The following is a 12,862-nucleotide window of genomic DNA, read 5'->3' as shown; positions in this document are numbered from 1 at the left end:
GAAAATTTATAATAAGCATTTATCCCCAAGCTCGTGAGGCTGTAGATGTATGTGGCATGGCTATATAGGCCAAGCTCAACTGAGTTTGCCTCCTGGTTGTAGGTTAGGTTGACGTCTCCTCCGCATATCTTGGTCCAAGGGAATAGGCCAAAGGGCGGCAGGATCTCATGCTGACTCATTGGTGCTCAAGAACCAAGCAGAAACGTACATACAAATACATCTAAGGCCTACTCGTGTCAATTTCTCAAACATTTCGTTGGCCAAAGCCAGTCACATAGCCAAGCCCAACATCAATGGGAAATAAGCATTCTCTGAGCATAATCAAAGGATCAAAATTAGCTTGGCTTCTTAGTTTTGTTTAAAGTGCCCTCATGTGCACCAGATCATTTTATTCCCCTGAGATCCTATGAAGAATGTTTTTTTAACTTTTATTTTTTGTATTTACAGATGAAAGCAGGGCTCAGATGATTAAATGAGATTCTTACTGTCAGATGGCTGGTTTTTGGCAGAGTTCACCTATGACGAATGCCCATTCTTTGTCTAGTGCTCTTCCTATGGGATTAGGATTTCTCAGATGTGGTTGATTTATGTTAATAATGCACAATAAGACTCTATTTTAAATGTTTTGAAAGCCATTTAAGTATTTTAAGCCATTCTGCACTGCTTCACTTCCCTGAATGCCCTGCTCCCTCATCCTGGACCTCTGCACCCGCCATTCCCTCTGTCTGTCACATTTTCCCTGATCCCTCCCAGCCCACAGTGCCTTAAACCTAACACCTCTACTTCGTGTTCCACTTTCTGACCTTAGTGTAGACTCTCACTCCTTCGAGAAGCCCTCCTTGACTTGTGCTCTTTCCATCTTTTCCCATCATAACCTGTACTTCTCCCATTTGTAGCAAATAACCCACTGCATTATAGTTACATTACAGTTATCCGTCTCCCTACGGAACTGTGAGCTTCCTGAAAGCAGGAGCTAAGTCATGCCTCCCTTTCACCGCCATGCATCACAGCATCCACGATATAATAGACACCAAGTGTGTGTTCACTGGTTGACTAGTTAATGCTTTCCTCAGAAGCCACAAATGCTACTATTTATCTGTGAGTGACACCTGCTGTAATGCTTTTATCCTGTTGTTTTATTTACTCTTCATAACCTGGCTTTGTTTCTCCTAATTATTAAATAAAACCTTGATAGTTTTAAAGAGCTAATAGGTCCAACTAGCAATATTTAAATAGCTTGTGAAATCTCCTATACAAAGAATGGAATGTTTACTGCTGGATGTGGAATAAAGTTCAGCCAACCAAATCCCATTATTTTTTGGCAAGAACCAGGGCCTTAGGCAGGATCATGAAAGTTCTGGAAGGTAATATTCAGGAATTTAGCCTCAATTTGAGGGAGTCCCATGATCACATGAGTGTTCTGGATAGATCCAAGTGGATGAGCAAAGGTGAGTGAGGGATATCGACGAGAAGCTTTTGTCATGCTAAGAAATTGTGATGGCTTAGACCATGGTGTGGTGAGAAAGGAGAAGAGACATAGATTCTAGAAATGATCAAACACACTTTGGGATAGGGATGTGAACCTGGCCTGAGACATTGCGGGTTCTATGTAAAAAGAAGCCCAGTTCAGAAATCTGTGTCCTAAAGAGAATAACTCTCATGTGTAATGCCAGAAGAGTGGCCTTTGGAGTCACTGAGGAGACAAGTTATTTAACCTCTCTGAATTTCAGAATGCACAATGAGGAAACTCAGACTTTCTTCAAAGTTGAATGATATATTGGGTTGTCGGAAAATTCATGATGTATTTTTTCTATGGTTTTCGTTGCAGAAATGCGTCATGACTTTTCCGACAACCCAATAGATACCTAAATGTGATCAATGGTTGGTAGCCACCATTAAGCATTCTGAAATGTCACTACCTCCACACAAACTTGCATGCATCTACTAAAAGTCTACTCATCCTTATGGGTGAGCCAAAATTGCCAACTTTTCCCCGACAACTCCCACCCCAAGTGTTTCCTACCTCTATGCCTGGAGCATTATCTGTACCAAGCACATGGTGCCAGTACTGTTCTGTTTTGTTTAGTCTTCAAGAGCAGAGTTTATTGTACTCCTCACACCCTGTATTATTTCTCCACATGAGACCACACCCTTGCTTTATCTCACTTTTTATCCCTCTACCTCTCCATGCCGCTGTCCCTACCCTTCTAGTAACCAGCATATTCATATGTATTCTTGCAAAATGTCTGTCGTTTTTCTGTGAACATATATTTTTAAATTGCATAAATGTATATATAATGTTCTATATCTTATTCTATTTCTTCCCTTTCCCTCGGGACTGCATTTTAAAGCACCATTCATGTTGCCATGGTGTACATCGAATTTATTGCATTTGACAGCTGCATACTATATCATACTGGGCATCCTCACATTTTACCTACTCATCTTTCTAATGAAAGACCCCAGGGTGGCTCCAACTTCTTTTTTCACAAATGATGCTGCAGTGAACATCCTCAAGCATGTCTCCTCATGACAGTGGTTCTCAACTGAGGATGATTTTGTACCTCTAAGGACATTTGGCAATGTCTGCAGACATGTTTGGTTGTCACAATTGGGGAAGGATGCTACTGGCATCTAGTGGGTGGAGGCCCGAGTAGGCAGGGGTGCTGTTAAACCTTTCCCAATGCACAGGACAGCCCCATGACCAAGAATTGTTTAGTCCTAAATGTAAAGAGTGCTGAGGTTGAGAAACTGCCTTATCGACAAGTGGGAGGATTTATTGGGACAGCTTCCCAGGAGCAGGCTTGCTGGGCCACAGTGCATGTGTATCCTGATCTGAGCAAGTAGTGGCAGCCTGCTGTCCTGCTCAGCTGTACAGTCTGTACCCGACCACAGTTTACAAGCCTTCAGCACGCCACATCCCTGCCAGTACTGGGATCACCCTGCTTTAAAATGTTTGCCATCTAACATGTATAAAATGAGATTCATTTTATTTTCATTTACATTTCTCTAATTATTAAAGAGTTAGCCATCTGTTCATTATGGTATAGAAACTTCTTGGGAAGCCCAAGTAACACACAGTTGAAAATCTTGAAGCCTGCTGTTTCGCCTTTTATAAAATTTTCACCAGTTACCTGGCCTCTCTAAGCATCAGTTTTCTTATCTGTAAAATCTGGAATAAAAATAGTAACCTTCTCATAGAGTTACTGTTATACCATTATTATCTCATCATCATAAGTGAGATCATAAAAATAAAGCTTTGCCTGGCACATAGTAAGCACTAAACAAAAGTGTTATAATGATTATTTAAGATGATAACTTTCTTACGAAATTATATACCTCCTGGTACTTGGCACTTAAAAATACTCCTTCATATAGTGTTATTGAGAAGGGAGAGAGGGAGGAGGAATAGGTATTCTTATAACCTGGCCTACCTTGAAGCTGGTGGCTTATTGTTTCCACAGATGCTGTAAATCTCAGGGCAGCCAAGTTCAAGGCTACAAGAGACAACTCCATTTCTCTCATTTTCTGATGATTAACAGTAACAAAGACAAAAGTGTTCCCATCTTAAGAACACTTTCTATACATTAAGTATTCTGTGCATTTCACATACAAATGTCATTTAATCCCCGTGACTGTCCTTTCAGGTAGATCTTTTTATTCCCATTTCACTGGGAACTTATGTAACCTGCCCAAGCCACCTTGCTTCGTAAATAGTGAAGGACTTGAACTTGAGACTTTCTGATTCCACATAGCCATGTTCTTTTTTGCCCCAAACTCAGGTGGGCTCTCAGAAAATATGTACTTTAAATGTGCAAGGGATTATACCACAGAGAACATGGCTGGGGGTGTCCAACATCTCAAGTTCTTCTATTTATTTGCAAATTTGTCAGATAAGTCTATCTGGGGAAGAGCTTGGAAAACTGGACCCTGAAGCAAAGGTGTAAGAATTTCTGAGTGTTGTGATGTGAAATCTAGTGGCCCCAGGCAAACAAAACACAAAAACAACAACATGGTGTACACGGGAGGCAGTGTTCTAATTCTGCTGTCCTTTGTGCAGATATGCAAGTGATCTCTGAGCTTGGTCTCGAATCATCTCAGATTCAATGCAAATGCCATAAGCACTTTAGAAATAGAGATGAATGCTGCACATGGTTTGTATTCCCAATCTTCAAGTTCCCTTCACAATCTGATTTACAAAACCCCTTCATAATTCTGGTGGTTGATGGAAATACTGTTTGCCTGATCTCCATAAAAATTGACTTCAAGAAAGGTTAATTCTGGGCTATAAAAGGACTAAATCTTTTCCTTAACAAGCTTATTTCCTGCCACAAATATAATGAGCTAATTAATAAACAGATCCATTTGGCCACTCTTCCTGAGGCAGGCTGGTTTTTATTTCTGAGAGTTAAAGGACAAGGGTAGCTTCATTGTTAAGTGCTAACTGGAGTCACCTTTCTTTGTGCCTCGTTCCTTGGAACAGCTCGTCTTATTTAAAGGCCAGATGCTCAGATCTGACACCTAGGAGGTTGAGAACTTGACAACAATACCAAAAGGAAAAAAGGGAGACTTAATTACTTTCTTGCACCTATCAGTTCCACAAGGAAGGCAGGCCCTAGAATAATGACATCGACACCCTGAAAATAGTATCTTTGTGTTTCTCTTTGATAGCTCTAAAATGCACTGACATGTTTCACTGCAAATGACTTCTTAAAACCATTAACCATAACCTAATGAAGAGACATTTTGACAAAATAAAATGAGAGAGTTATTTTTGTATAATGAAAAAACATTTATGAGTTGATATAAAAGCACAGTTTAAGTGATGTAACTTGGTCTGCTTCAGCATCCAGCACATAGAAGGCAGGCTTCTCCTTAGAATGGATTCCGTATTTTTGAACCTTTGTGACGTGACCTAGGATGAACTATAAATTTGGTGTTAGCATAGGGTTGTTTTGAAGGATCCATGTAGCAAGATGACTCAAGATATAGGGAATGAGGTGATAATGGAAACTATCCCCACTTCAGAGGCCAAGGACAGTAGGACTTAAAAGTGGGAGCTTTGGATGAACATTTTATGACTTCTAGGTAAGGGTCTTAGTGGGTAGACTGTTTTGTAATGGTTGGGTTGTCTGAGCTCCAAAGCCAGAGGCATCAGACCCACCACTTAGATAACTGTTCTGCGAAGATCTGGGCAAATGTTTTAGACTATAAAAACAAGTCTATTTAAAATGTTTTACAAAAGTCCTGGGCCCATGCGAGGTGAGTAACTTATCAATGGAGATTTAGAATAATGGGTAGAGAGGAGGTACTGCCTTAGGTTTTGGTTTGTTGTCCAGTCAGGGCCAGTGAAGGCCCAGTGTTGTGTCCAGGTACCAGTTCTTCCTGTTCACGTCCAGAAACCATCTCTTTGTGCTCTTTATTGTTAAATGCTCTCTTCCTGGCTAATTTCATGCCTCCCACAATCAGGAAAAGGCAGCAATGCTGTTGCTGCTCACACTGCCATGGCCCCTAATAGTTGGTCTGAAGCCACCATCGGTGGATGAGGGTGGGTCCTGTGGGCAGAGTGAGAAGAGGGGCCCCTGTAAGCAAGGCACATCTGTTCTTCATCTAGCACTGCTTAGCACCAAGTCACTATGTCAAGGAGATCAAGTGGGATACAGATAGGAGGGCCTGTTCACCTTGCAGGTCAATTGTCTTAATCAACCTTGGAGATGGACACAGCCATACCTGAAGGACTACCTGGCATGTGGTGCAGGTGGTGGGAATGGAGAGTGGGGGGGGCACCCTGCTAGCCAGCAGCAGGGGCCACACAGAATAATGGATGACCCCTGCCACCACCTCCACCACTCTTGGGGGCTGTAGACTGGTGAGAACACAGACAGGTGAGAGCTGTGGAAGGGGCCCACACACGCAGCTCAGGCTCACAGGAGTGCCGTGATCCATTGTAAATGATGTGGCCAACATTAGTGAGAGTCAACCAAAATCACTCTGCCAGCACTTTTCACGGGCCAGTCTTGTGTTACCCCATGAAAGATCACTCTCTTGGAACTGTAGTTTCCCCAAGACAACTGGAATGGCAGTCTTTAAAGCATGTGAGGGAGTGAAAGGAGAGGATGTGAAATGAGAGAGGAGGGGGTGAAGGGTCTGAGCATGGAGCGAAGGGTGGATCAGAGTTGATTTAAGTCTCCTGATCTCTTCCAGGCTCTCCTTGGGCAGAGCCTGAGTCAGTGTTCTGGGATCCGGTATCCACCTGGGTGAACACCATGCTTTGCGTGCCCGGCTGAGCTGTGGTATTTGCATCAGGTGGAGCCCTCCCTTCTGCAGCAGCCAGCGTCTTGCCGATGGCCATGCAGCAGGAAAGATACCCACGTGAGTGACTTGGTGCTCCTCTCACAGTATGTCAGCAACGGCCCCTTCAGTGTTCTTATACACTAGTGAGCCCTGAGATGCAGGGGGTTCCCTGGTCACCCAAGAGTGCTGCCTGTGTTTAGAGGGGTAGGACTTAGTTTGCTAGGGGGGCTGTACAAGGTACCATAGACTGGGTGGCTTGAACAACAGAAATTTATTATCTTAATGGTTCTGGAAGCTGGAAACCCAAGATCAGGGTGTTGGCAGGGCTGGCTCCTTCTGGGAGCTGTGAGGAAAAACCTGTTCCATGTCTCTCATCTAGCTCCTGGAGGTTTCTTCACAATCATGGGCATTCCTGGGCTTCTACATCGCTCCCGTCTCTGCCTTCATCTTCATGTGACGTCCTCCCTGTGCACATGGGCTGTGGCTGTTGGTTATGTGCTCAGCAGTTCCTTGCAATTCCCCTTTCCTTGCCCCCTTCCCACTACAGAGGCCAGGAAAACAGATTTTACCCAATTTCTCAGCTTCCTTTGTAGTTAGGTGTGGTTATGTGACCTAGTTCTGGCTAATGAGATGTAAAGGGACGTCAGCTGGTGGTCTCTGGGAAAACGTTTCTTCCCAGCGGGGAGAGATTGTTTTCTGCTCTTGGAATGTTGCTGTGTGAGACTGCAATGCTTGATGCTGCTCCAGTTTTCTGCCACCACGGGGTGGGGGGAAAGGCCAGCGGACTCACAGAGCTTCACGCACAGCACTCGTAACCTCCCTGAGTCCCAGGAGCAAATAAGAAAGGCCTTCCTCTACACAGTGTGCGTGTGGTAGGTGAGCATTTGAATTTCTGTATTGTTTAAAACATTGTTGGCTAGGCATTGCCACTCTCAGCCAATAGCATGCCAGCTTCTGCAGATGTCCAGCAAAAAGTGGTTAAAGAGATTAGAGAAATGTTGACTATTACTGTTTCTTTAAAAGCGTTATTATAGTGCATAAAAGCAACTCAGAAGCTTTAAGGAGTTCTGTTAACCCCAGTGTTTCCCAAATATTGCTACCATGGAGGCATATCCCTCTAGTGTCTCCTGTCCCCTCTACCTGCTTCCTCTCCCCACCTCCCTCTGTCTGTGTCTCTCTTTTTGTGTCTGTCTCTCTCTCCTATGACACCTATTGATGTAACCATTGTCTTTTTTAGTATAAAATCTCCATGGAACTCATTTTGGAAAATACTAAAAGAATGGTATCAGATGTGCTCAAGTTCTTTGCTGAAGCCAAGTTTCTGACTTTTTACTGCCACCCACACCACCTCTGTAAATCACCACCTCCAGCCCACCCCTCTTCCAAGAACAGGCCCCTCATGACTTCCTACCCCACTGTGCCGGGAGGGCCAGGGCCTCACATGCCATCCCCTAATGTTGGGAAGATGGCTGAGTCCACTGAGGGGCTCCTCACGCTCATGAGTGATCTCCCGAGATGAAGCAGTGACCTCTCACCGACTCCTCTACCACCTCTCGGTGCTTCTCTCAGAGACAAGCTGACAAGTGTTGGAGCCAGAGGCTGTGCTTAAGCTGTCAGCGCCAGAAGAGCCATCGTCTCCCTGGAGCTAGCGAAGACTAAGTTCCGGGAGATGGATGTGCTCCCTCTCCAGGAAACGGAGTGGAGCAGATGGCCTATTAGCCGGAAAGGAGTTTCATTAGCATCAGCTCACACAGCTACAAGAAGCAGCTTTGGTGAAAACCACTTGCAGCTTCCAAGGGGACAGAAGTCACTTGCGCCCCCAAAACCACAATTTCCTATCTCATTTCTTGTCATTTCTGGACTGGCAAGGTGGAGAGTGAAGCCCCTTGTGCTGCTTTCTATTTGTTTTATATTCCATGTGTATAAAGTTATTTTTTATCTGCTCCCTATGGAGAGTTCTCTGTGCTACCCCCTTACACAGGGAGGACATTTTACCTCTTCATCCCTGAAGACTACCACGCTTAGATTTTGCACCTGTGAGCTGCTCAGTTCATGGAGGGGGCACCTTCATAGAGCCGAATCTCTCAGCAACTGCAGAACTAAGTCCACACACCTAGCGCAGTGAGAATACACTGAGTAATGGATAGTGAGCCTCGATTTGGAATTAGACCAACGAAGCACTAATGTTTGTGCCTCTTACATGTGGTTTTTTTAGGAAGTGACTTTTCTAAACCTCTGTGTTCTCATTTGTAGAGAGGGGATGATGGTATCTGCCTGAGCCCCCCCCCCCATAATATTGTTTTGAGGGTTCCATGGAGAAGGCTATGTGACTTGTCTTATTCTTATATCTTCAGTTTCGAGCTTGTTCTCTGGCATGTAAGAAATATTCGATAAATGAATGTTGAATGAAGGATTGAGAGAATGAGTAAAGGTTACTGTTTCTCACTGCACTTCTAAAGCTTATTTTTAGCATGTATAGAAGTTTGCAATTATAGATGTAGTTGTTTGGTTTGTGAATTTACTTATTTATTTTTTACTTGGGCCAGCCAAGGGGCGCGTAGGTTAAGAGCTGGCCTGGGACGCCAGCTCTGTGCAGCAGGGCCCCGGTTCGGATCCCATATGAGGGCCATTGACACTGCCCTCTACAGCTAAGATGGTGAACAACAGCTCAACCTGGAGCTGGGATGCTGTGAGTCGCCGGCGACGGCGTAGGCTGCAGTGAAGCTGCAGTGGGCTGCCGTAAGGTACCGTGTGTGGCCGGCAGCCAGCGTGAGCAGCCAAGAGCTGCCATGAGCGGCCATCCAGAGGCCAGCGATCAATCTGCCTCACCCGGGAAGAGCGCAATGATAATACCTACATGGGCCAGTGAAGCAACGTCCTCCACAACTAGACTGAAGAACAAAAGGACAGCAACTTGTCCATTCCCCTTCCCCAGATTCCCCAGCGCTGTTCCCCTCCCCCAATTCCCTAATAAGATCTTTAAAAAAATTATTTTGACTTAACCTTTGCTTAACTATAAAATGGCATACAGATATGTTATTCTTTCTTTTAACAAAAATTATCTGGACTCTAGATAATTAAAATAGAAGTTAAAAGATTCTGTATTCCCCCTCTCATATTTTAGTCAGATGTTTGTCATAATATAGACCCAGACCAATTTGTGCCTTTTTCCCTCTCAGGTCACACTCTCTGTTTTGTGTTTGCTACTAAGTATGTGAAAGTTAAAGTGTGTATGAAAACTTCTCCTGAGATTAGGTTCAGAAGATAGTGGGGATAACAGAGTAATTTTTAGTGCACACAGCTTAATCTTTTGGATGATCGTAGGGAGAAAGGCAATATTTCTTACTGACATGAAGTTGGAGGTTCTTGCTATTTATATATTAAGAAATGCACTGAGCACGTATGTATGCTGAGTACCTTCTATGCCAGGCTCTCGGCTAGGTGCTGGGGAGAGAATGGAGAGCAACACAGGTACTCTTGCCTTCGTAAAGCATACAGTCTAGTGGGCGGATAAAGACTAAACAGATATTTGCAGAAATAAGTCTAGGAAGGAAATTTAAACAGTGCAATGAAAAATGATAACAGAAGGATCGATTTAGATTAGGGGACAGAGAGGGCTGCTGTGAGAGAGTGGAATAAACGGAGACCTAAAGGATGAGTAGTTGTCACCAGGTAAGGAGGAAGGAGTAGAGCAGTCCAGGCAGGGAGAACTGCAAAGACCCCAAGGTGGCCAAGTGGCCTGTAGCACAGAGAACAGGTGAGAGCTAGTGGAAGTAAGTCTGGTGAGGTAAGCAGGACCAGGTAATACAGAGCTTTGTTGTCAAAGTGAAGGTTTGGAGTTGTTTATATCCCGTTTTATTGAGATATAATTGACTTACTCGTATAATATTGTGTAAGTTTAAGGTGCACAATCTGATGATTTGATGCACATATATGTTGTGAAATGATTACCACAATAAGGTTAGTTAACACATTCATCACTTCACATTACCTTGTTTTTGTGGTGAGACCATTTAAGATCTACTCTCTTGGGCTGGCCGAGTGGCTCAGTTGGTTAAGAGCTTGCTCAAGAGTTTGAGCTCTGAGCAACAGCAGTTCGAGTCCCGGCCTGAGCTGAGCAGCCGCTGAGCTGCCAACAGGTGGTAGGATGGCTCAGCTAAAAAAAAAAGAAAGATCTACTCTCTTAGCAACTTTCAAGTATATATTACAGTATTGTTAACAATAGTCACTGTGCTGTATGTTAGATCCCCAGAACTTATTAGTCTTATAACCAGAAGTTTGTACCCTTTGACCAATATCTCCCCATTTCCCTCATGCACAGCCCCTGGTAATCCCATTCTACTGTCTGTTTCTATGAGTTTGACTTTTTTGGATTCTACAGATGAGAGAGAAGTATTAGCCTTTCTCCGTCTGACTTATTTCACTTAGCATAATGCTTCAGTGTCCATCCATGTTGTGGCAAATGGCAGGGTTTCCTTCTTTTTTTATGGCCAGGTAATATTCTATTGTGTGTGTACAAGTATATGTACCACAGTTTCCTTATCCATTCGTCTGTGAATGGACACTTAGGTTTGTTTCCATGTCTTGGCTATTGTGAATAGTGCTGCACTGGGCCGGCCGAGTGGCACGATGGTTGGGAGCTCGCTTGGGACGCCAGAGGGCCCCGGTTCGGATCCCACATATGAGGGCCAGTGACACTGCCCTCTACAGCTAAGATGCTGAACAACAGCTCAACCTGGAGCTGGGCTGCCGTGGGTCGCCGGCGACGGCGTGGGCTGCAGTCCCTGTGGCAGTGGGTTGCCATGGGCTACTGTATGTAGCCAGCAGCCAGCGTGAGCGGCCAGCAGCCGCAGTGAGCGGCCATCCAGAAGCCGGCGACTGATCTGCCTCACCCGGGAAGAGCGCAATGATGGTGCCAACTTGGGCCAGTGAAGCGACGTCCTCCACAACTAGATTGAAGAACAAAACGACAGCAACTTGTCTGTTCCCCTTCCCCCAATTCCCCAGCACTGTTCCCATCCCCCAATTCCCCAATAAAAAAAAAATCTTTAAAAAAAAAGTAGTGCTGCACTGAACATGGCTGTATCTCTTTGAAGTACTGATTCATTTCCTTTGGATAAATACCCAGAAGTAAGATTGCTGGATCAAATGGTAGTTCTATTTTTAATTTTTTGCAGAACCTCCATACTGTTTTCCATAGTGGCTGCACCAGTTTACATTCCCACTAACTGTGTATATGGGTTCCCTTTTCTCCACATTCTAGTCACTACTCATGTCTTGCCTTTTTGATAATAGCCACTCTAACTGGTGTGAAGTGATAGCTCATTGTGGTTTTATCTTTAGTGCAATGAGATGCTATTGAAAGGTTTTCAACAGTAAGATTTACATTTTTTTTCCCAAAGATTGTAGTAATGGATGTGTGGAGAATCAATTGGGTCAAGTCAGAGTAACCAAATAAGAGGCTATTGCTGTAAATTAGACAAGGGAAGATGGTGTTGGAATGAGAGAGATGAAGGTAGAGAAAAACGGAGGAATTAGAAATATATTTTTGAGGAAGTACCTCCAACAGTGGTTGAGAAAATGGGCATCTGGGGATTGGAGGGGATGATGGGTCAGAGGGGACTCCAGATTTCGGGCTTGAGCAGTTGGTTGAGGGAAGGAGCTGTTTACTGAAATGGAGACCACTGGACAAGAAGCAGTGTGATGGGGAGATTTATCATATGAACTCAGGATACCCTTTCTTTTTATAAATAAAAATATTAAGACTGTAGTTTTTAGAGTAGTTGTAGTTTCACAGCAAAATTGAGGGAAATAAAGATACAAAGATTTCCCAAGTACCTCCTGCTCCCACACATGCGTAGCTTTCCAACGTCTCCCACCAGAGTGGTTTGTTGCAACGGATGAAACTATGTTGACACATCATAATCACCCAAAGTCCATAGTTTACATGAGGGTTCAGTCTTTGTGCTGTACATTCTATGGGTTTGGAGAAATGTATAATGACATATATTTATTATTATCATAGAGAGTATTTTCACTGCCCTGAAAACCCTCAGTGTTCTGCCTATTCATTCTCTGCTCCTGTGCCAACCCCTGGCAACCACTGATCTTTTTATTGTCTCCACAGTTTTGCCTTTTCCAGAATGTTGTATAGTTGGAATCATGCAGTATATAGCTTTTTCAGATTGATTTTTTTAATTTAGTAATATACATTTAAGATTCCTGCATGTCTTTTCAAGACTTGATAGCTCATTTCTTTTTAGTGCTAAATAATATTCCACTGACTGGATGGACCACAGCTTATCAGTTCTCCTACTGAGGAACATCTTGGTTGCTTCTAAGCTTTGGCAGTTATGAATAAAGCTGCTATAAACCTCCACGTGCAGGTTTTTGTGTGGGCATATGTTTTCAATTCCTATGGGTAAATACCAAGGAGCGTGATTGCTGGATCGTATGGTAAGACTTTGTTTAATTTTGTAAGAAACAGCCAAACTGCCTTTCAGAGTGACTGCACCATTTTGCATTCCCACCAGCAAAGGATGCGGGTTTGTATTGTTCCACACCTTTG

The sequence above is a fragment of the Hipposideros armiger genome, unplaced genomic scaffold, assembly GCF_001890085.2.
Source record: "Hipposideros armiger isolate ML-2016 unplaced genomic scaffold, ASM189008v1 scaffold_16, whole genome shotgun sequence".
NCBI classification, from domain to species: Eukaryota; Metazoa; Chordata; class Mammalia; order Chiroptera; family Hipposideridae; genus Hipposideros; species Hipposideros armiger.
Note: the sequence above shows the minus strand (reverse complement) of the source record.